Source organism: Triturus cristatus, chromosome 8 (assembly GCF_964204655.1).
Source record: "Triturus cristatus chromosome 8, aTriCri1.1, whole genome shotgun sequence".
NCBI classification, from domain to species: domain Eukaryota; kingdom Metazoa; phylum Chordata; class Amphibia; order Caudata; family Salamandridae; genus Triturus; species Triturus cristatus.
Genome location: NC_140591.1, coordinates 385,324,126 through 385,346,782, shown reverse-complemented (window position 1 = coordinate 385,346,782; position 22,657 = coordinate 385,324,126).

Here is a 22,657-nt window from a genome sequence, read left to right as displayed (position 1 = left end):
CTTTTTTATAGAGTTTCATAGAACACAAACTAGACCCGAGCAACCGGGTATCACAGAGATTTACATGAGCACCAGTTTTGTTACAGATGGACACGTCCATTTTTATTAGGCACGGGAAGATTAAGTGATTTGCCCAGAATCACAGGATGTTGAACTTCGTTGCTGAGACTTGAACCTGGTTCCCCAGCATCTACGTCGACCGCTCTAGCCGTAAGGCTACATCTTCTCCCCATTCACTGCCATTTAATATCCACCTTTTGTTTGGGTCTGGTGTATATGTACTGTATATCCTTTAGAGTTTATGACTAATTATTGCTTATTTACAAACGACCACATTTGGAATTTATTTTTACAAAAAATGCTTATGAAATATTGAGCTGGATTTTTTTAACTCCATAAGAAATGACAAAAGGTTACTCTTGCTGCTCAGTGGAAAAGAAGGAGGCGCACTTGAACATTCGCTGCTCCTGGGAAAATGTCATACCAACAAGAAGTAGGGAGAGCAAGAGTCAATTTATATCACATGTTTCATGTGCAAGACAAAACTAATTTGTTTGCGTCTTACATAGGGGCATATTATCAAGCACGGCGCTGAAATTATCGCCGCTTTATCGGCAGAAAACTGCTGCTAAAGCGGTGATAATGGGCTTGATAATATGCCGGTGAGAATTCCAATAGAATCCCATGTTGACACCAGAACATGGGTTTCTATGGGAATTCTCTACGGCATATTATCAAGCCCATTATCGCCACTTTGGCGGCAGTTTTCTGCCGCCAAAGCGGCGATAATTTTAACGCCTTTTCTTGATAATATGCCCCCAAATTAGTAAAGAATAATCAGATACATAACTCACCACAGACCTTTTTTCAAGTACTTGTATGTATTTACTCATTATTAATAATACATTTTGGAGTAAAATGTATCACAAATTATAAAAACATTGCATCATTCATAAAATACAAAAGAAAAGGCCATTGTACAGTACACAAAATTCACTAAACTGAAGAAATATATATTCAAATATATTGACACATAAATAAACACCACAACTTAAACTAAATACACACATTTTGTGGTCGTTTTTTGCCTACCCAAACCTCGAATTTGTAACTGACAGGTGATATATATATGTATATTTTTAGAATACATAATCCACTATGAGGTAGCAAGGGAAAAGTATGGCTTAAAAAAAGTACATAGAATGATTCAGGCCTTCCTGCTAAAATACTTAGGTGAAAATTAATCTTTTGTTGGCGCCTCCGAGACACAGCAGGCCAACACGTTTCGGCCTATTCAACTCTCCAGTTCTCCTCAGGACCGATGGTAGACAAGTGACCCTATACCTCTATGGTGTTGCAGCCTATACAGGATGTGTAAGGAGTAAGTATTATTTTTAACAGATGGTATATATACTGCCAAACCTATTCCTTTCAGATGTGATCTCACAGAAATTTCTGCTGCTTGTTTTCACGCAGAGCTATTGATTAAGACCCTGAATAATTCATATGGAGAGGATATGTGAAATACTAATGGGCTGTGACATTCAGGTAAAGATAAATCTCAAATATACCCACTGATTGTCAAGTTTAAAAACAATGAACTTTCACCTAAGTTTTTGACTGAGAAGGCCTGAATCAAGGCCTGATGCTTGTGCTCCCTATTTCTTGCAGAGTGCAAATGAGCAGGTGTGGGCTGAAGCAAGCTTGTTGACATATATTGTGAAAAATATCATGTAACTTCCATTTACTTTGAGAACTGTATTTTTGTTTTAGTCAAGGAATATTGTTATCTAGACCAAGTTACCAAGACTGGTGGACGAAAACATATTCCTAGTTTTAATGTAGAGGATGACTGAAGACACAACAGAGAGTTGCTTTGCATGATGAAGGTGAAATTGGTTTGTATGAAGGGTCTGGAGATGTGCGATAAAAGGATAATTTTGATTGATCACACTTTAGCAGTTGAGCGTGGAATATTTATTTTACATTGATTTTTCTATTTGCAATTTACCCCATAGTGATTTTTTTTTTTTATATTTGTCTATAGTTACTGCTGTGTGAAGATATGTTGACCTTATTCGAATCACTACATTTATGATATATGTTTATAGTTAACATTGAGAGGAAAAGATAAGTTAGGTATGTCAAGCACCTTCAGAGACAGGACAACATAGAGGATGTAATGTATACCCTTGATATCATGAGTTGGACAAAAAAAGATCTATTGGGAAACATTGACATGATTCGTTACCTTTCACCGTTTCTGCCTACACACTCCTGTCAGAAATAGTTGCTTTCATCATAGTTTGGAGACATGATTTTAAGAAGCTGTTTAACTGATAGGTCTGACTCACACCATATTGTTTTTCTTCAATTGCTTATCTGAGGAGCCTTTCCACCCCCTTCGAATGTACATAGAACCATTAATAAACATTAAAATAATTTGAAGCTGTGGCTCTATATTTTCCAATGATTATTGCCAAATACTGAAATGGAAAATAAATTATAAACCTAGGGCCAGATTTGTCATAGTATTTCATTCCCCTTGCATCATGCATGGTGTCACTATGCAAAACAATACCAAAGGCAGACTTACCAAGCAAAGCAAAGCCATTTGCATGCCCCTGCATTGCTTGGTAAATCTGGAGTAACGCAAGGCAGGGCATGTCTCTGTCTTGCTTTTCTCTGCCCTGCGAAGCTTCCATGGATAGAGCGTGGGTGTTCCCATGCATCAACCCATTGATTTTGGTGCATTCCCAAATTTACAAAGACTGGTAAATCTTATTAAGCGAGGCACAACAAGGAGAAATATTTATATTTCTTCTCGTTGTTTCCTCTTTCTAAGTGTACAACGCAAGGGTGCCTGCGTTGGTGCTAGGCAGCTGATTCTGCGCCAGTGCAGGCAGAGAGCAGGAATGCGCCATATATTGATAAATACAGTGCATTCCTGCCCTCATCCTTTCACACAGTGTAGAACAGTGCAGCAAGTTGTCTTGCTGCCTTGCATGAAAGATTGATAAATCTGGCCCCTAGATTGTAAGACATGATGCAATTGAAGCATTCGCAATATCTATCTATCTATCTATCTATCTATCTATCTATCTATCTATCTATCTATCTATCTATCTATCTATCTATCTATCTATCTATCTATCTATCTATCTATCTATCTATCTATCTATCTATCTATCTATCTATCTATCTATCTATCTATCTATCTATCTATCTGTCTATCTATCTATCTATCTATCTATCTACCTGAAATTGACGAGCACATGCGTTGTGGGTTACCGAGCCTTCGCTGATGATGCCTAATACGTAAAAGTCTCCGAAACTTGGATTCTTTGACTATTGATTGAAATCTACAACGTTCTGTGAATATATTTCTTTGTCATTCCATAAAGCCCTGAAGAAGTCTCTTAGTGAGATGAAACGTGTCGGCTATGGTCTTCTGTTTTTAAATGAATTCAATAAAACAAAATCCTTTTAAGAAATCTACATCTGGGATCTGGACATCTTCTTGTGTGCCCACTGCTTCTTTGATATTGATATTGTATGTTACAATTGTTGAATAGTGCTGAACCCCTTTGTGTATAATGTTGATGTAGGATTTCATTCCTATTTAAGGAGCATAGAGGGGAGTGCTCCTTGGTTCCTTGCAGTACCACAATACTTAGGGACACTTTTCATCTGTCAGGTGCAGACCTCTATAGCATCTACCCTCAGTTCAATTGTATTTAGTTTTCTATCTATCTATCTATCTATCTATCTATCTATCTATCTATCTATCTATCTATCTATCTATCTATCTATCTATCTATCTATCTATCTATCTATCTATCTATCTATCTATCTATCTATCTATCTATCTATCTATCTATCTATCTATCTATCTATCTATCTATCTATCTATCTCTCCTATTCTTGAAGTAAACACCCTTCTTATGGTCCTGTCAATTCTGGTTTTATCGCAAATTTAAAAATATTAGATTGCTTTATTTCCATGTCTTTCCAGTAAATCACCTCTTGCTGGCAAGATTTTTCTAAATTATCTTTTTTATCTCTTTGGAATACAGTATTGACAGGGGCTGAGGCCCGTCACCATTCATTATGTCATCAAATGAGATTTAGGGTCCTAATTAGAGGTTAGCAGATGCAATACTCCATCCAAATGTGATGGATAGCCTATCTGCTGTTTATAAATGCCATATGCTCTAATGCACTTGTAATACGGGAGACTGGACTTTTGTGAAGGAGTATCCCATCTATCAAATTGCAGTAGCCTAGGAGATCAGTCTTATGATCCTCTGAGATCTTTCTGTCCTTGAATTTTAAGTGGAAGGGGTTTAACCTGATAAGGTCCTTCTCACAGGTCACAGATGTCAAGTGCAGGAGGTTCAGTCCACCGGGTACCCTTTTGAATTCCAGCAGTGTTCTGAGGAAGGCTGAGTGAGGGTTAAGCTTTTTAGCTTTCACCAGCCTGTGGGTGGGAGACACCCTAAGACACAAAATGCCATGTGTAAGGCCATTTTCAATTTGGCAAATGTCTTTTGCCACTTAAGTCGGCTCTGAGGACTGGCTGAATGTGTGAGAAGAGTACTATGTTAATCCTTGTGTCTTACCACATTTAACACTAAAATACAGTTTGAAGAAGGGACTTTACTCACAACTTATACACTGACAGAAGTCTTGTTGGAGTGTCCTTCAGCAACCAGATAGGTGACACACAAGAATTGTCCTAGCATCCTGCACTTCTTTTGAAGTCTGCTTAATGTTTGCATATGCTTCATACAGACCTTCATGACACTGACACTGGAGTGTCAGCAGGAGGGGAACAGCCCTACCCCGCAGATTTTGTTGAACTCAGAAGAGTCATTTCTGCCCTTTCATGTCAGCCTGTTGTGTGCTCTTGGGAGGAATTTCACAGTTCAATCACACATCATTCAAAGCTGAACACTGGCTGGTAGCAGTTTCAGAGCCAATGCAAATTAGCTCTCTGAAGGCTCACACAGGTAAAGGGTACCTTTCTAAAAGTTACTTTCCCCTGATATTTAATATCTATTACAAATTTGACTTCTCTAATGAATTGTTATTTTTTAATAACTATGTACAATAGTGGTTTCATTGTTTTTATAGCTGGTCCAATTCCAGAGTTAGCAGTATTGGTATTTTAATCTGCCTTGTAATACTCATTTCCATGCACAGTTTATCATTTATTAATTTATATGATGTGGATTTCCATCCCTATCACAGAGGTCACAAGTTGCATCACACGTTGTACCAAAAGCAAAAAGAACATATGATTAATGGAATGCTGAACAAATCAAACATTCACCCCCATCACAGATCTGGGTTGAATCCATCCTTTTTCTGCTCCCCACGCCACCCCAGTTTGGACCCAGCCATATGCAAATCACTCTTGACCCTGCTCCTCTTTGGAATAGTCCAGCCCAAACTGCTAGGGCAGGTCCTCCCTAGACTGGAAACAAGCATCCTGGGACTAGTTTCGGGGTATCGCCCCTCAACAAGCAGGCTAGCTTGAATCCAGTGACACAATGAGCATGGGACCCATGTCTGGGGATACTCTTCCAACTTAGGGCAACAAAAGCAAAAAGAACACATGATGGGCAGCATGCTGAACAAATCAAACCTTCACTTCCAGTCACAGACCTGGGTTTATTCCATTGTTTTCTTGCTCACCACTCCACCCTAGTAAGGATCTAGCCAGATGCAAATCAGTTTTGACCCTGCTCCCCATGGGAACAATCCAGCCCGAACTGCCAGGCCCGGAAACAAGCATCCTGGGACCATTTTTGGGGTATCACCCCATACCAGTCAGGCTAGCTTGAGTCCAGTGGCACAGTGAGCACAGGTCCCATGTTTGGGCAAGTCTTCACACTTAGGGTGATAAAAGCAGAAAGAACAGATGATGGAGGGAATGCTGAACAAATCAATTATTTACCTCCAGTCACCGATCTAGGTCTAATCCATCGTTTTAGACAATTGAGGTGGCTGCCTCCAGCTTTGAGATTCTCGATTCCCTGGCCTCCAGGTTGGCAGGGAACCCCTTCTGTAATTTCCCTTGGGCTTACATTGGGCACTTGCCATGCTGTTGAACTGATAGGAGGCTGTGGGGCGGAGGGTCAGGGGAGAGTTTGGCGAGCCCCTTGGGAGTGATTGTTGCATTGGCATCATTTAGGGGTTGTGAAGGGTCGCAGATTCAGTCCCTGTCTTGCCTCTTGCAAACCCTGGCACTGCATCTGAACTGAGGTGGTGAAGTGAGCAAAAGAATGATGATGGATTCCACCCAGATCTGTGACTGGGGGTGAGTGTCTGAAAAGTTTCAGTGCTCTGTCCATCATCTCCTTGTGTGTGCTTTGTTCGCCCTAAGTTGGCATGGTATGCCCAGACGTGGGTCCCTTGCTCACTTTGCCACTGGATTCAAGCTAGCCTGGCTGATGTAGGGTGTTACCCAGAAACCGGTCCCAGGATGATTGTTTCTGGTTCAGGGAAGACCTGGCTTGGCAGTTCGGGCTGGACTGTTCCCATGAGGCACAGGGTCAAGACTGATTTGCATATAGCTGGGTTTGAACTGAGGTAGTGAAGTGAGCTAAAGAATGCTGATGGATTCGACCCAGATCTGTGACTGGGGGTGAGTGTATGAAAAGTTTCAACGCTCCGTCCATCATCTCCTTGTGTTTGCACTGCATTGTCTATCCCTGGCTTCAGAGGTAGCAAAATCGGTGCCAGGAACCCAGGGACAGCTCGTTTTATGAACATCGATTAGGGCTCCAATCTCTTTGTTTTTTGTCAATTTCTTTTATTACACAAATAGGGAATTATTATATATTTTCAACTATTAGTGTAATATAGAACATGAAGCACAATTAACTGGATCATGACTCTTCTGTTAGCAGAGGTAATTTAAAAAGGCTTTTAAATGTATGTTGTGTGCAAGCATGCAGGTGAGAGTGTATTTGAGAGAGAGTGTGTGCAGGTGTGACTGTGTGTATGTGTAAGTATGTATGAGTGAGTGAACATAAAGGTCAAATGGCGTGTGATGTCACTTCCACTACCCTAGGCCTTTTGGTGAATAGATGTTAATGGAGTGTTGCCTGGCTCATCTGTACTCCTATTTCCGTGTTTGCTCAGGATTGTAGGAGAGGCTGCGGGCAAGGCCGGGCGGGCCTTAGCGGGCACTGGGCCTTTCCCTGGTGGGCCAGAAGGGTTGGACCGGTTTTTGAATGGTGGGGGACGTTTTTGTCACTGCGGACGGTTTTGCATCAGTGCTACAATATCGACCCCCTGTAACAAAAGCAGCAGAAGTGTTTCTAACCAGCACCACCTCATTCTCCCTGCCCTGCACCCACCCCTGGTGCTAGTCAAATGTAATTGCCAGGGCTGGCCTGCATTCTTAATCTGGTCCTGGCTGAGTGGCAGGTGGATAGACAGATTAGGCAGAATGAATACACCTGAACAGTGGTGTTCGGCATGGCTCGCGGGTGTTGGGTGTCACTGGGGGAGTCGCGTGAGGGAGTCACGCTTAGGGGATTGGGATGTGCAATATTTAAAAAAAATAAACTCACCTTGCCGCCGGGTCTCGCGTCTCTGCTCCTGCTCTCCTCTTCTTGGAACAGGAAGCACTGTGAGGCCCCACTGACCAATCACAATGCAGCATTGTGAGTGGCAAGCACCCAGGTTCCCCTGGCCAATCACAACGCTGCAATGCAGCATTGTGATTGGTCTGAGCGCTGTGACACAGCGCTCAGCCAGGGGCTTGAGGGGCGGGTAGGTTCTCCATGCAGGCTGTAATGCAGCCTGCATGGAGAACAGGGAAAGTGGGTATGACTGGTTTGGGCGATCCGAGAGGGCCGACCAAACAGTGATTGTGCACTTAGGAGTGAGCAAATCACTCCTTCCCTGCCCTGCTCCAAGAGCAGAGCAGCCCCACCCATCCGCCTGCCCGCAAAGCAGTACGAAGCTTAAAATGATAGCTCAAAGTTATTATCATTTTAAGGTTCGTACTTTGCACTGCTTAAAAGCAGTGGGGCGATGCTACTCCGCCATTGTTGAGGAGCCGTCACTGCACCTGAGACAGGCAGTGAGATCAAAACCAGACGTGGCAAATAGATGGGCAGGCAGCCACCTCCATGGCCAGCCCACTCGCATTGTGGTATCTTTGCTACAAGTGGAGAGGGGACCCTCCTCTTGAGGGTAAGGTCTTGGACATGGAGGAGGGAGGGGAGCCCCAAACACAGCAGTACATGAGGTAAGTTGTGCTGTGTGGTCATACTAACTGGCAATACATCATTACGAGTGAGTAATGCGTTTTTTTGTAAATTGTGGCGTGTTCGCATACTGGAATATGCTATATATTAGAAAATAAAATCAGTTCTGTACAAGGAAATAAATTCTCCCTGATAACAAGAATATAATGTTTAGTTTGTATATGTACAGTATAGGAAGAATGTTGTATTGTAAACTATATCAATCAATCAATCAAAGACATTTCTAAAGCGCACTACAAACCCGTAGGGTCTCAAGGCGCTGGGGGTAGGGGGGGTGCCGCTACTGCTCGAACAGCCAGGTCTTCAGCTTCTTCCTGAAGGAGAGGTGGTCTTGGGTCAGGCGCAGGTCGGTCGGGAGGGAGTTCCAGGTCTTGGCGGCCAGGTAGGAGAAGGACCTTCCTCCTGTAGTCGCTCTTCGGATGCGGGGGACCGCGGCGAGGGCGTGGTTGGCTGAACGGAGGTGGCGTTTGGGAGCGTAGAAGTTGATTCGGCTGTTGAGGTAGCTCGGGCCTTGGTCGTGTAGGGCTTTGTGTGCGTGGGTGAGGAGGCGGAAGGTGATTCTTTTGTTGACGGGGAGCCAGTGTAGGTCTCTCAGATGTCCGGAGATGTGGCTGGTTCGTGGGATGTCGAGGATGAGTCTGGCTGAGGCGTTCTGGACCCGCTGGAGTCTCTTCTGGAGCTTGGCGGTGGTACCGGCGTAGAGGGCGTTGCCGTAGTCCAGTCGGCTAGTGACGAGGGCCTGGGTGACTGTCTTCCTGGTCTCGGTGGGGATCCACCAGAAGATCTTCCGTAGCATGCGTAGGATGTTGAAGCACGCCGAGGAGACGTTGTTGACTTGTCTGGTCATGGAGAGGGAGGAGTCCAGGACGAAGCCCAGGTTGCGTGCATGGTCTGTCGGTTTGGGTGCGGTGCCCAGGGCGGGAGGCCACCAGGAGTCGTCCCAGGCGGAGGGTGAAGAGCCCAGGATGAGGACCTCCGTCTTGTCTGAGTTCAGTTTCAGGCGGCTGGTCGTCATCCACTCGGCTACCTCTTTCATCCCTTCGTGCAGGTTGGCTCTTGCGGCGGCGGGGTCGTTGGTCAGGGAGAGGATCAGCTGGGTGTCGTCGGCGTAGGAGATTATGCTGAGGTTGTGTTGGCGTGCGATGGCCGCGAGGGGGCTCATGTAGACGTTGAAGAGGGTGGGGCTCAGCGAGGATCCTTGGGGGACGCCGCAGATGACTTCGGTGGCCTCTGACTTGTACGGTGGTAGGCGGACTCTCTGTGTTCTTCCGTCGAGGAAGGAGATGATCCATTCCAGAGCCTTGTCCTGGATTCCGACGTTGCTGAGGCGCTGTACTAGGGTGCGGTGGCAGACAGTGTCGAATGCCGCGGAGAGGTCTAGGAGGATGAGGGCCGCTGTTTCTCCGTTGTCCATCAGGGCTCGGATGTCATCGGTGGCGGCGATGAGGGCGGTCTCGGTGCTGTGGTTGGCTCGGAAGCCAGACTGTGAGGGGTCGAGGGATCCATTCGTCTCGAGGAAGGCGGCCAGCTGCTTGTTGACGGTCTTCTCGATGACTTTGGCTGGAAACGGGAGGAGCGAGATGGGGCGGTAGTTCTTGAGTTCGGTGGGGTCCGCTGTGGGTTTCTTGAGTAGAGCGCTGAGTTCGGCGTGCTTCCAGCTCTCGGGGAAGGTGGCGGTGTCGAAGGATGTGTTGATGATGTCTCGCAGGTGGGGTGCGATGACAGCGTCGGCCTTGTTGAAGACGTGGTGAGGGCAGGGGTCGGTCGGTGATCCGGAGTGGATGGAGTTCATCGTGCGGATGGTGTCTTCGGTGCTGATCGGGGTCCAGGCGTGGAGGGTGGTGGTGGGGGGTGGTTGTTCTGTCGTGGTGTGCGTTGGTTGGTTGTTGAAGCTGTTGTGTATGTCCGCGATCTTGTTGTGGAAGTATGAGGCGAGGGAGTTGCAGAGGTCTTGCGATGGGGTGATGTCGTTGTTTCCTGCGCTGGGGTTGGATAGCTCTTTCACGATGTTGAAGAGTTCCTTGCAGTTGTGTGCGTTGTTGTCCAGCCGGTCCTTGAATGCTGTTTTCTTGGCGGCGCGGATCAGCTGGTGGTGCTTCCGGGTGGCAAGCTTGAAGGAGGTTCTGTTGTCCGGTGTAGGTTCCCTTCTCCAGACTTTCTCGAGGGCTCGGCAGTTCTTCTTGGAGCTCTTGAGTTCGTCGGTGAACCATGGGGCTTTCTTGCTGCCGGGTCTGCTGGGCGGGGTCCTCAGCGGGGCGAGCTCGTCCGCGCAGTTGCTGATCCACTTCGTGAGGTTGTCGGCGGCCTGGCTGGGGTTCGCTGAGCTGGCAGGAGGGTGCTGGCTCAGGGAGGTGGCGAGCTGGTCGGCTGTGATCTTGTTCCAGCTTCTGCGGGCAGCCTGTTGCTGGTGGTGGTGGGTCGTCGTTCTTTTGAAGGTGAAGTGGACGCAGCTGTGGTCCGTCCATTGAAGCTCTGTGGCGTGGCTGAAGTCGATGTCTGTGCAGGAAGAGAAGACTGCGTCGAGTGTGTGTCCGGCGAGGTGGGTGGGGGTGGACACCAGCTGCTTGAGTCCAAGATTGGCGAGGTTGTCGAGCAGGGTGCTGGTGTTGCGGTCGTTGTTGTTCTCCAGGTGGAAGTTGAGGTCCCCCAGGAGGATGTAGTCAGCGGAGGGGAGGGCATGCGGGCTGACGAAGTCGGCAATGTCCTCGCTGAATTGGGTGCGTGGTCCTGGAGGTCGGTAGATCAGGGTGCCTCTGAGGGTGGTCTTCGGGTCGGTGTGGATCTGGAAATGCAGGTGTTCAGCAGTGGTCAGGGTGTTGTCGGTGCTGGTCGTGAGACGGATGGTGTTCCTGTGGATGATGGCGATGCCTCCTCCCATCTGGTTGGCGGTGCGATCCCTCCGGGTGATCTTGTAGCCCTCATTAGAGCTGTAATATATCTACATGTGCGGGGTGGGGGGGTAATCCGAATGTTCATGTAGGTCTAGAGAATGTTCACGAACAAAAACCTCCATTCTTCTCAGCCAATAAAGCCTCTCAAACTCATCTTCATTGAACACACGTGCATGTTTCATTGCGGTTTCACAGAACACCCTCATCTGGGAGGAAGTGCTGTGTCAAAATAAAGTCGGAACTTTGTGAAAGCTCCTATTTACTTTAGGTAGGCAGAGAGCATACCGAGTGGAACACATCCGACCACCAATGGCACTTTAGTTTAGCCGACTCAAACATCTGCATTCCGACCAGGACTGCAAGCATACATTACCATAATACCGTCTGAGCCGAGATGGAAAGCGACATACTCCCTTGCCGTTCCCAACAAAACATTGCAGGTTTTGGCTTAGTATCAACTGCTGCTCTCTTGCATCTTCTTGGACTCTAAAGGACTTATGTGCTGACGTGTGAAAAGTCTTGAAATATCAGCTCGATTGTATTTCTATAGGCAATATTTATTTTTCCGTGCGCAAGTTTCAGAATGCAGTCATGATCTGTCAGAATGCATGAACCCTGCTAGTGTAGTCACTTTATGTGAGGGAGTAGGTGTCTTTGTTGTGAAATCCATCCGTTTCTGTGGCAGAACATCTGTATTTGATGAACTATCATCCCCAGAAATCTCTTCCACCTGCACAATGGGCTCTTGATTTGCAGAGCTAACCTTGGCTTGCGGCATTTTCCTTTAACAATTCGTTGACATTGTTAAGATAAACAAGCCGTTCTTTCTGAGGAGATGGGCTACCAAGCATGATACAGAAACCTGCTTATCATCGCTTTGTCAAAATCTAATAACAGAAACAGACATCCGTGCCACCCCGGGGGAGGTACGGAAACATTAATCAATGTAATATTATTGCAATCAATGAAATTTGCGTGCAGACATTTCCGTTAACAGCGATGCCTGAAAAGAGGCACTTTGTATGGATTAAACGTTTGACTGGCCTCAGAAAATGCTTCCTCGCTCCCGGGCAAGTTGGCTGGTTTTCCATGATGCCTTAACGTAATTCTGAAGAATATTTTCAATAGTTTGGAACGAAGAGATTTAATATGAACTATTCGAATGAAAAGGAGTTAAATGAGTGGGGCTGTTAATAGTTTAGTGGCACGAACCAGCACTGGCAAGTGACTTCCATCTTCCATCTAGCTCTTTAATTGGGAGGACCAGGGGGCATATTATCAAGCCTGGCGATAAAATTATCGCCGCTTTAGCGGCAGAAAACTGCTAAAACGGCGATAATGGGCTTGATAATATGCTCTATGGAATTCCAATTGAAGCTCAGGTTAGATTTCCTTCACATTTAACACGGGCTTCAATTGTAATTCCATAGAGCATATTATCAAGCCCATTATCGCCGTTTTAGCGGCAGTTTTCTGCCGCTAAAACGGCGATAATTTTATCGCCTGGCTTGATAATATGCCCCAGGAGTCTTGCAAAGAGGATATGCTTGAGCGCTGTCTTTCGTAGGGCACTATGGCTAGAAAAGATTTTTCCTGTAGGGTTTTAATATGTGCTTGATTTTACTGTTAGTTTTTGCATAGATTTCATACCTTCATGGCTCATCAAAAGCATTATTTTTTTCAGGGCTGCCTTAAGGGTCAGTGTGTTCCCAATTTTCCCTAGCCAATTTCAGTTATGTGCACTCTTCAGTTAAGTCGTCTGACGTGTGCAGGGCCGGCTTAAGCGCTGGTGGCGCCCGGTGCGACAATCATTTTTGGTGCCCCACCCCATGACATCCTCCTCAGTTTCTCTCACTACCTCAGAGCAAAAGTGCCCCTCATCTCTCCAATCATAAGTTATTGCTAAACACAGTTCCCTCCCTGAGGTCGGCGCTCCCCTCCACAGGTCAGCGCCCTGTGCGGCCGCACCTGTCGCACTGCCCTTAAACCAGCCCTGGACGTGTGGCCTAAGGGCTTGCGCTTCTCCCTTGATGCTGGGAACCAGGGTTCGAGTCCCATCAGGGACGCTCACCATCCTGTGACTCTGAGCAAATCACTTAATTTCCGTGTGTTTAACAAAATGAATATGTTCGTCTGTAACTCAACTGGTGCTCGTGTAAAGCGCTCTGATACCTTCCAGTCGCGTTTACCCTGTATAAAGCTAAAAAAAAAACACAGGGGCAGATTTACAAGCCCCTTGCGACAGTTTTACACCACCGCTGCTTCACTTTTATGACGCAGCGGCGGCGTAAACAATGCGCCACTATGCGACATATTTACAATGTGACGCATCTAGTGAGATGCGTCACGTTGTAAAGCCCTGCGCTACATTATACCTGCGTCAGGTATAATGTATGCAGGGTGGGCGTTCCGTCGCAAGGAAGCCCCGTAAAAGTGACGCAGTGAAATCTACAAGATTTCACTGAGTCACTTTTACGTCCCAGCTGCGTCAAATCCTTACGCCTGCTTGAAGCAGGCGTAAGGAGTGACGCAGCATATCAGGTATAGGGCACCCCTGAGCAGTGCTGGAGTTGCATCGCGCTTGCAGGGATGCACCAGTTATTGTAAATCTGCCCCCTAAACTTTCAGGCTGTAAATTTGACCTTCAGTAGCTCTTTCACTATATTTGGGGCCAGAGTAAGTGTAATAGTACTTTCCAAAGGCCAGCTCAATTTTGTTTTTTCCAAGCGCACTAAAGAGTTTTGGGTACATGAAGGTACCTGAAAGATTTGCTTGTAGGCTCGACATTGCACCTTCTCCATGTTAGCAGCTAAAGCATTAGGGAAAGCGAGTTAGCAGCGAAAAAGTGATGTTAAGAGTTTAGCTCTTATTACCCTCCGTATTGCCTCGGTATAGGGACTATGCAGCCATATATTGAGTTGGCCTTCCCCTTCTCCTTCATGTGAATTATATGTGATTTATATTTCCAGGATCTACAAACCATACGCCCAGATAGTTGTACTTAAGAGCTCTTTGTGTTGTCAGGTTTCCTAATCTGCTTTGATGCTTGTTCTTGTTAGTATATCACCCGAACATGACCACCTTTGTATTAGAACTGTTCGGCACCAGTTTGTTCTTAATCTTTTATGAATTTCATGCGTCCAAGGCTTTCTGCATTCCCACCTTCGTATGATCCATTAGGATAATATCATACATGTACTGCATTAAAAATAGGTGTGTCTGGCAAATTTTTGGAGATAGCAGATTTGCTGCCTTTAAAGATTGACGAAGGTCAGCGGTATACAAGTTAAAAAGAATTGGTGCAAGCACACAGCCTTGTTTTAAACCTTGATATGTGTAAGCTTTTCAGGTGGCAGTATTATGCATGAGCTTGATTGTCACCCAGGTTTGGGAGTAGAGTGCGATCACTGCATCAAACAGCCTTTTTGCTATTTCCCATCTATATAATTTATTCCAGAGTATCTACCGGTCCATGCCGTTGAATGCAGTTGTGTACTCTACAAAGCATGCAAAGAGCGGGGGTGTTTTCTACTGGTTTGCCTGCTCCACCCGATATGCTAGTGCCACAATGTGGTCGCTGGTGGAGGCCCCTTCACTGAATCCGGATTGATAAAATGGCAGAATGCCTTTCTCTGACCCAGCTTTCCAGGTTCCTTAGCATTGCACTAGTGAAAGACTACCCTTCGATGTCCAACAGCGCAATCAATCTGTATTGTTTGAGTCTGTGTTATCACCCTTTTGCGTATTGGTTGAAGTATTGATCCTTGAAATGTATCTGGGACTGAGGCTATTGTAAAATGATGATGGTCAAGTGGGTATAGCAGGGATGCCAAAAAATCATAGTCCTCCTTGAATAGAGCTCCTTACAGCCTGTTTGGGCTGGGAACCCCATTATTTGATGTTCTTCTGGATTTTTGTGACCAGACTACTAGCCCCTTGAGTGGAGATAGGGGTTAGTCTGGTCTCTTGTGGGCCCTTGAGTTTAAAATATGTTTGGTCAGACGCTGGTCTATCTTGTGCCTCATATTGGGAGGGGTTGTAATCTCTGGTGGGATTCTTGCAGTACAAGGCTTTCAAATGCTTAACCCAAGAATCTGCGGTTACGCCATTACATTTATCTTGGGTATAACCATTTAGGTTGTTAATATACTGCTAGAATGCAGCCTGATTGTGTTGTTTCTAGAGGGTAAAGACATGGAGCCATTCTGATTCCTGATGTTGTCTATTATGCTGCCATATGAGCCTGTAATGGATTTCTCTGGCTGTGGCTAGTTAATTACAATGCTCCTCGTATCCATATAGCTTTGATTTCCTGATGCCTTTCCTCAGGGTTCCCTTGCTCTGAATCACATCCTTACTATACCACAATTGATATTTTGTATTTGCTTTGTTGCTAAGCAGGCATTTTTCCTTGCTGTAATTGATACAAGGCCATTACTATGTCGGTCCAATATGAGAAAATACAGGCTCCGGAGATGTTATTATTCTCCTGTTTCCATTTGGATTTCCGGGCCAATAGTCCTGTTGTACTTATTTTGCACCATTTCCTCCCAGATGGCGGAGCCCAGGATGTTTATTGTTTAGCTACTGACTGGTTGTAACAATAGAATAGCGGTTAAAGGTAGATGGTTGCTGGTCTGCTGGTCTGCTGGTGCATGAATGAGAAGTCCAGCAGTTGGTCCAAGAACACTCTGCACAAGAACACATAATCCAACGTTTGAGACATTGTTGAAGGATTTAGAAATTTTTACTGAGTAATATCAGTCTAAGATTGTCTCCTGGGCAGATTTTAGTTTGTGGGTATTAAGGAATGGGTTTAATTTGCTCTCCATGGGGGCAAATATCCAGTTGCCATCAGAGCTTATCCCTATATGGTCGAAGTTAAAATCCTCAGTGATAATTATCTCGCTTGTAGGGTGGGTGTAGATTAACTCTTCTAGGGTATCCACTGGTTCAACCATCTTCTCTATCCTTGGTGCATCTTTGCAATTAAAATATATGTTTATTAGTAGCATTGATAAGTTATGGCCATTCAACTTTAGGCCACCCACTAACACGGCCTGGACCAGGTCTGTGGTGAGTTTAAGTTTTACATTTGTTGTCGCTAACACCAAATTATCGTAAATAGATAGACATCTGGAGGGTCTGTCATAGAGATTAGTGGACTTTATCGAAACCAGGTAACAGGATCGTGGTTGTGGACCAGATTTCTTCAGGCATAACAAGTCTCCTCTCTGAAGGAATGCTTGCACCTCCCTGCTATTTGTGGTGTTCTTGAGATTCAAAATATTCCACAATATAACTGATATGACCCTTACAGTGGGCGGATTAGTGTGCGGTTCCGCCCTATTTGTTCTTGAAGGACTAGGTATTACTCAAGATTTTCTCTGTCAGGCTAGATGCTAACCAGCCCCAGTCTTCCACGTGGTGTGATTCTGTTGGGTCTGCATTGATTCTTTGCTCTACCGTTGACCAGTTTGGGGTTAAGGAACACCAGATTGTCAGGTTTGTTATTAGAAGGTGCTGTCGGTGTTCCTCTTAGTATGCACCTCTTTCCTTGTTGAGCAGGCTTAGTGTCATTTTTCTTTCATCAGATTATGTGGGTACTCTCCCTTGGTCATGGCAAAAGTACACCTTAAGATGTACACCATGTGCAAGATCTTCCAGTTCTCTATGAAAATGCTGCCTCTCTTATGGTCAGTGGGGGAGTGCTTCAAAGCCCCCGTGTTTTATCACTCGTCATACGGTTGCTGGCTAAAAGTAAGTGGAGTGCCAGTGGTGTTGAGGCTACCTAGCTTTGATTAGGCCTGGCCAGTGAACTCCGCTTTGTTCACTGAGTTTTCCACACTCTGCGGAGCACATGGTGTTCTCAAATACTCTGCTCTGCGGAGTGTATGTTGTTTTTTCCTTGCTCGCACTCGTTAAGTTGGTAAGCGCGAGAGAGGAAATTTATCTCCCGGCGAGATTTCTCAATGTGAGCGGTCAGATTTTTCAACGCGGGCGGTCACAGATGTTCGTGACTGCTCATGTTGAGAAACCTTGAGTTCATGTTGAAAAAGCTGCTGCTGAGGTAGAAAATCTACTTGAATGGCAACAAAAGCAGCAGTTTCCTCTTGCACTTTGCATGTTACAGTTTGCTCTGATTTTACAGCATGTGACCAAACACACTCCGTCGCTTGTGGAACTCCACATAGCAAGTGGAGTTTTTTGGTCACTTCGCGGAGTTCCCCATAGCAGAACTCCGCAAACTCTGCCCAGGCCTAGCTTTGATTTACTTTACTTTACTTTACTTGCTTTACTGCTTCTATTCATGCTGTTGATGTCATTGTCAAGTGAGTGGCCTCGGAAGGGTCAGTGAGCCACAAGCTGCACTTCCTCATCAACTTCCTGATACCCCCTTCCCTCACAGGGCAAACCCTAGTGTCCTGTGAAGGTGGTCTCTTACAGTGCTCTCTGATCCGTTCTCTGCACGCCCAGCACTGCATTTCAGTGCCGGCCCATCACCTCACCTCAGTGCACAGCTTTGGAGGTCTCCGTACCCCGATCCACCTCAAACCGAATGAAAAGCTCACTGGAGGGGAAATGAGCCTGTCAGAAGTCATTGTGACTTCTCTTTGGAGCCTCTCTGTAGGTCCACAGCTGCCAAGTCTCGGGGGAAGCCCCCTACAGTTCCTAAGAGTGGGGGGTCAGTTGAGGATGAAGGTGTGTGGGCGAAGGAGGGAGTAGGGCAGAGTTGCAGGGCACAGCATGATGTGGTCCAAGGCTGCTCTCAAGGGACTAATACAGGGGAGTGTCTAACGCTGCTCTCGCTACCACCGTCTTGTTGGAGGCAAAGCCGCCGACAGGGGCAGTGGTGGGTAGCAGGCAGGAAGATGACTGACAGTGATCATTTTGCCTGCCTGCCAGGAGCTGGATGTAGGGTGTTGGGCAGGAGCTCACCCGGTAAGCAGGCCACATCCAAACCTAATTGCACCACTTCCACAAGCATGGGGCTCAACCCTAATGTAGCGGCAGGACCTAAACCTATTGCTTACTCAGCCAGCCCAATAATCCCTATGATGCCGAGATGTATTTTAGCCAACTGCCCCTCCTGGGACTGGTGGAGTGAGGCATGTAGTAGCTGCAGATGGTGGCATATGTCTTCCTTCTCAGGAAGTTCTCCATCTACCCCGTCTCTCAATCATTAGCCAAAAAAAAACACAATAAAAATCCCATAACCAGTTTCAAATAATCAAGACAATTTTAATAAGAGTAATGACACAAATATGATTAAAACACAATGAGGTGAACCTGAGATATGATTTTTTAGCTCAAAAGTGCTTAAAAAAACAAAGCATTTCTTGGTGCAGTAGACTGGGATTGAGACACAGGATGCACCCAAGGGCCGCTGAAACACAACAAGGGACTGGTCAAAGAAGAAGAAGTTAACTTCTGATTAAGTCTTTTTTCTGGTAGTTGAAATTTTCTAGCACCCAATGGCCGAGGTCACAGCGAGTCCATTGGTTTTGGAAAGAAAAGCACTGAGAGGGAAAATTCAAATATTGCACCTGCCAAATTCCTCTTGTTGACCGGATACTTTTTCACCTTCGTCCGGTCAAGATTTGTATGTTTGGACTTAGAGCCTGATTTAGCTTTTGGCCCCTATGTGTTGTACCTGAGGTCCCGTGTCAGAAGTGGTCAAGGGGAGTGTCTCAACAAAGAAGGAAAAAATCAAGACTTAGAAAGATTTTCAACTTCCAGACTTTCGTAGTTTCAGAGGGACCTAGCAACTAAGATGTATTAAGGGTTTTACTTACATCTTAGCAGACAGGTTACTCCATCACAATGGTGACGAATATCCAGTCCGCCGAAATATGAGTCCCATATGGGTTTTATATTTAGGCAGATGGTATATCTGTCACCATTGTGACGGAGTAACCCATCTGCCAAGATCTAAATCAGACCCTTAGTCTTTTTTTGGAGCTAGAAAATCTCCAGTTGGGCAAGCCTTTAAGCTGTATCCAATGACATTCTCATGTCGTGGCGTGTCTCTTAGCATCAGTTAACCAATTGCAGCACAAATTTCCATTGAACAGGTAATCAACTCAATTGCCTTTTTGCCACCAAATATATACAAATATATATATATATATATATATATATTATCTACTGGCGGTCGCCAGTAGATAGTTATAGTTAGGACCGAGTTCCCATAGGAAATCTGAAAATTCTATTTTGAATAACTTTGGCGCCGGATGACGAATCCTCACAAACTTTTCAAAACTATTGGAGCGCTCCGCTCAGCTCCTACCCTAAACGTCTCGGGGTGATTCGTCAAGCGAGGGCTGAGAAAAAAGGGGGGTCCCAAAACGTGTTTTCCCCATGCATTTTCCCATAGGAACTTTAGTCGAAGGTACAGCCCGAACGGCTGAACAGAATTACTTGAAATTTGGCAAAGAGGTAGTCCTCAGGTGCGGGATGTGCCTTTTGCATATATGGTGTCAATCTGTTCAGTAGTTTCTGAGAAAATTGCAGTTAAAAGTATATAAATATCTATATGCGCGCACCGTGCGCGCACCGTGCCGTGCGCGAGCGTAATTCTGATTGGTGGTTAGATGTCAGTCAACATTTGAATCGGTCGAAATCAGGAAGTGTTGGACGCCATTTTGTGTGTGGCAGTGAAAAATAAAGGTGGAGAACGTGAAAAGGGGGCAGGGTAGAGAGTTCCTGACCCCCTAGCCTTTGTCAGGGGGTCCCTGAAGGACCCGGAAGGGTGAAAAATGTATTATTTTTTTTTTTCAAAAAATCGCGGGGTGCGCGCACGGTGCGTGCACGGTGCTCGCACGGTGCGCGCACGGTGAAAAACCCTTAAAAAAAAAATACATTTTAAACGAGCCATTCCATATTACAGGATACAGTCAATCTATAACTATATAGATAGGTAGTTTATTGTAAAATAAATATATAAAAAATATAATAATACATACATAAATTAGCATTTAAAAAACCTTACAAATTCACTAAAAAAACCATAGGTTTCACACACGTTATAGTTAGAAATTAGCATTTAAAAAACCTTGCAAATTTGCTTAAAAAACCATAGGTTTCACACACGTTATAGTTAGGAATTAGCATTTTAAAAACCTTGCAAATTCACTGAAAAAACCATAGGTTTCACACATGTTATAGTTAGCTGGACATTTCACTCGTAAAAAACCATTGAAATTCCCCCGTTATAGTTAGTTCAGCTAAATATAACTCGCACGACCGCAATCCACTGCTGATGATGTCACATATTACATCACTGTATTCACTAAGATACTGTTAATAAGTCAGTTATACAAATAATTTTACAAAAAAAACATCCATTTAGACACTTATTTACCCATTTATTCTTCCATAAACCTTTAGATATACATATATAAAAAATATTTATTTTTCAGAAAGTCACATATTCACTGGATGATGTCATCAGTGATGTCACTGACCATGTCATGAGTGATGTAATATGTGACGTCATCAGCAGTGGATTGCGGTCGCGCGAGTTATATTTAGCTGAACTTAATATAACAGGGGAATTTCAATGGTTTTTTACGAGTGAAATGTCCAGCTAACTATAACATGTGTGAAACCTATGGTTTTTTCAGTGAATTATATATATATATATATGTGTGTGTGTTTGTGAGTGTGTGTGTGTATATATATATATATATTACCTACGGGCAGTTATAGTTAGGACCTAGTTTCCATAGGAAAAGCGTTTTTCCTTTTCCCAATAACTTTGGCGCCGGTTGATGAATCTTTGTGAAATTTTCGAAACTAGTGGCCCGCTCTGGTCAGCTCCTGTATTGAAAGTTTCAGGGTGATTTGACAAACGGGGGCTGAGAAAATAGGGGGGGTCCCAAAATGTGTTTTCCCCGTGTAATTTTCCACACAGCTACAGCCCGAACTGCTGAACGGAAATACACCACATTTGGCAAAAAGGTAGGTTTTCTTTCAGAAAGAGCCCTTTTTGTTAAATGGTGTAAATCCGTTCAGTAGTTCCTGAAAAGATTGAAAAAGAAACAGTTTTGATATCTAGGGACGAGGTGGATTCGCGAACCCTCCCGAGCACGAGCTTCACTGTGATTGGCTGCCAACACTCCACCCCGCGCTTCATTTAAATTAGGCCCCAGGGTGGACCAGGTTCCGGGGTCATTGCTAAATCAATAATAGCGGGGGCCCGCGGGGCCCACGGGGCCCCCACAGCCCCGGGGACAGCCACCTCCCCAGGGCTTTTTTATTCAATGTGTGCAGCTTTTATGCTAATCCCTTTTGGGAGAAGGGGGCGTGTAAGCCGCAGAACCTGAGCCATTGTGAAACAATTTAATCTTTCATGGTGTGGGCTGCTGTGCTGCGGAGTGTCCAGGGTAATCTGCTGGGGCTCTGCGGGACAGGCTGGGGGCACTGCCACCCCAGGAGGTTGATGGATAGTGCAGCCACCGGGCAGGAGATGTGGCCACCACTGCGCTGTGGCCTCTACCAGCTGCTGGCTTTGCTACCTTTCCATCATCACGGACCTGCGCTACCCGGGTGGAAGCTTCACCGAGGACCACACAGAGGACTGGGTACACCCCATAAATGCTGGTGGCCGGCCAGAGAGCCCGGGTGAGGTGCTCAGAGTATCCAGCTGGCCGGACTGCGAACCTTTGCGCCGCCACCCCTTATTTCACCTGCAGCCAGACACTTTAATTTGCTTGCACTGGGTGTTTACATTCACAGGCAGGACTGTTTCATCAAGTACCGGCAGAAGCGAGGCCAGGGGTCTCCACACATCACCATCTACTGCATGCTTGCCCCTTGCTGCCTAATCGCTGGCCACCACGTGCAGGAGGTCCTGGCTGCTCTTTTGGCCTTGGAGAACTCGGGCTGCCATTGCTCCTGCCAGTGTATGCATCCCTGAGTTTGTGACTTCACATGCACACGTATCTTCGTGTCTGTCCTTGTCACTGTATTCCGTGACAGGGGTCACTGCCTCAAGTCAGCAGCAGGCTGTGCGCCACCCGTGTGTGCACTGTGCGTGCTGTGCTCCCACAGGTTTTGGGGCTCGCACTGTATAAGTTAATGCAGTGCTCGCAGGTTCACACGCAACTGCAGACCAGTGCTACAATTGTATAATTCGTAATGGTGATCATTTCCCGCGCCGCACTGTGACTGACGTTACAACAAACAAATGATGGACGGAATGCTGACAATGCAGACATTCTCCCCCAGTCAAGAGATCTGGGTTAAATCCATCGTTCTTTTGCCCACTACGCCACCCCAGTTTAGACATGGCCATATGCAAATTAGTCTTGACCCTGTGCCTCATGGGAACAGTCCAGCCCGAACTGCCAAGCCATGTCTTCCCTGGACCGGAATCAAGCATCCTAGGACCGGTTTCTGGCTATCAGCCGTCATCAGCCAGGATAGCTTGACTCCAGTGGCGTAGTGAGCACGGGTCCCACGTCTGGGAATACC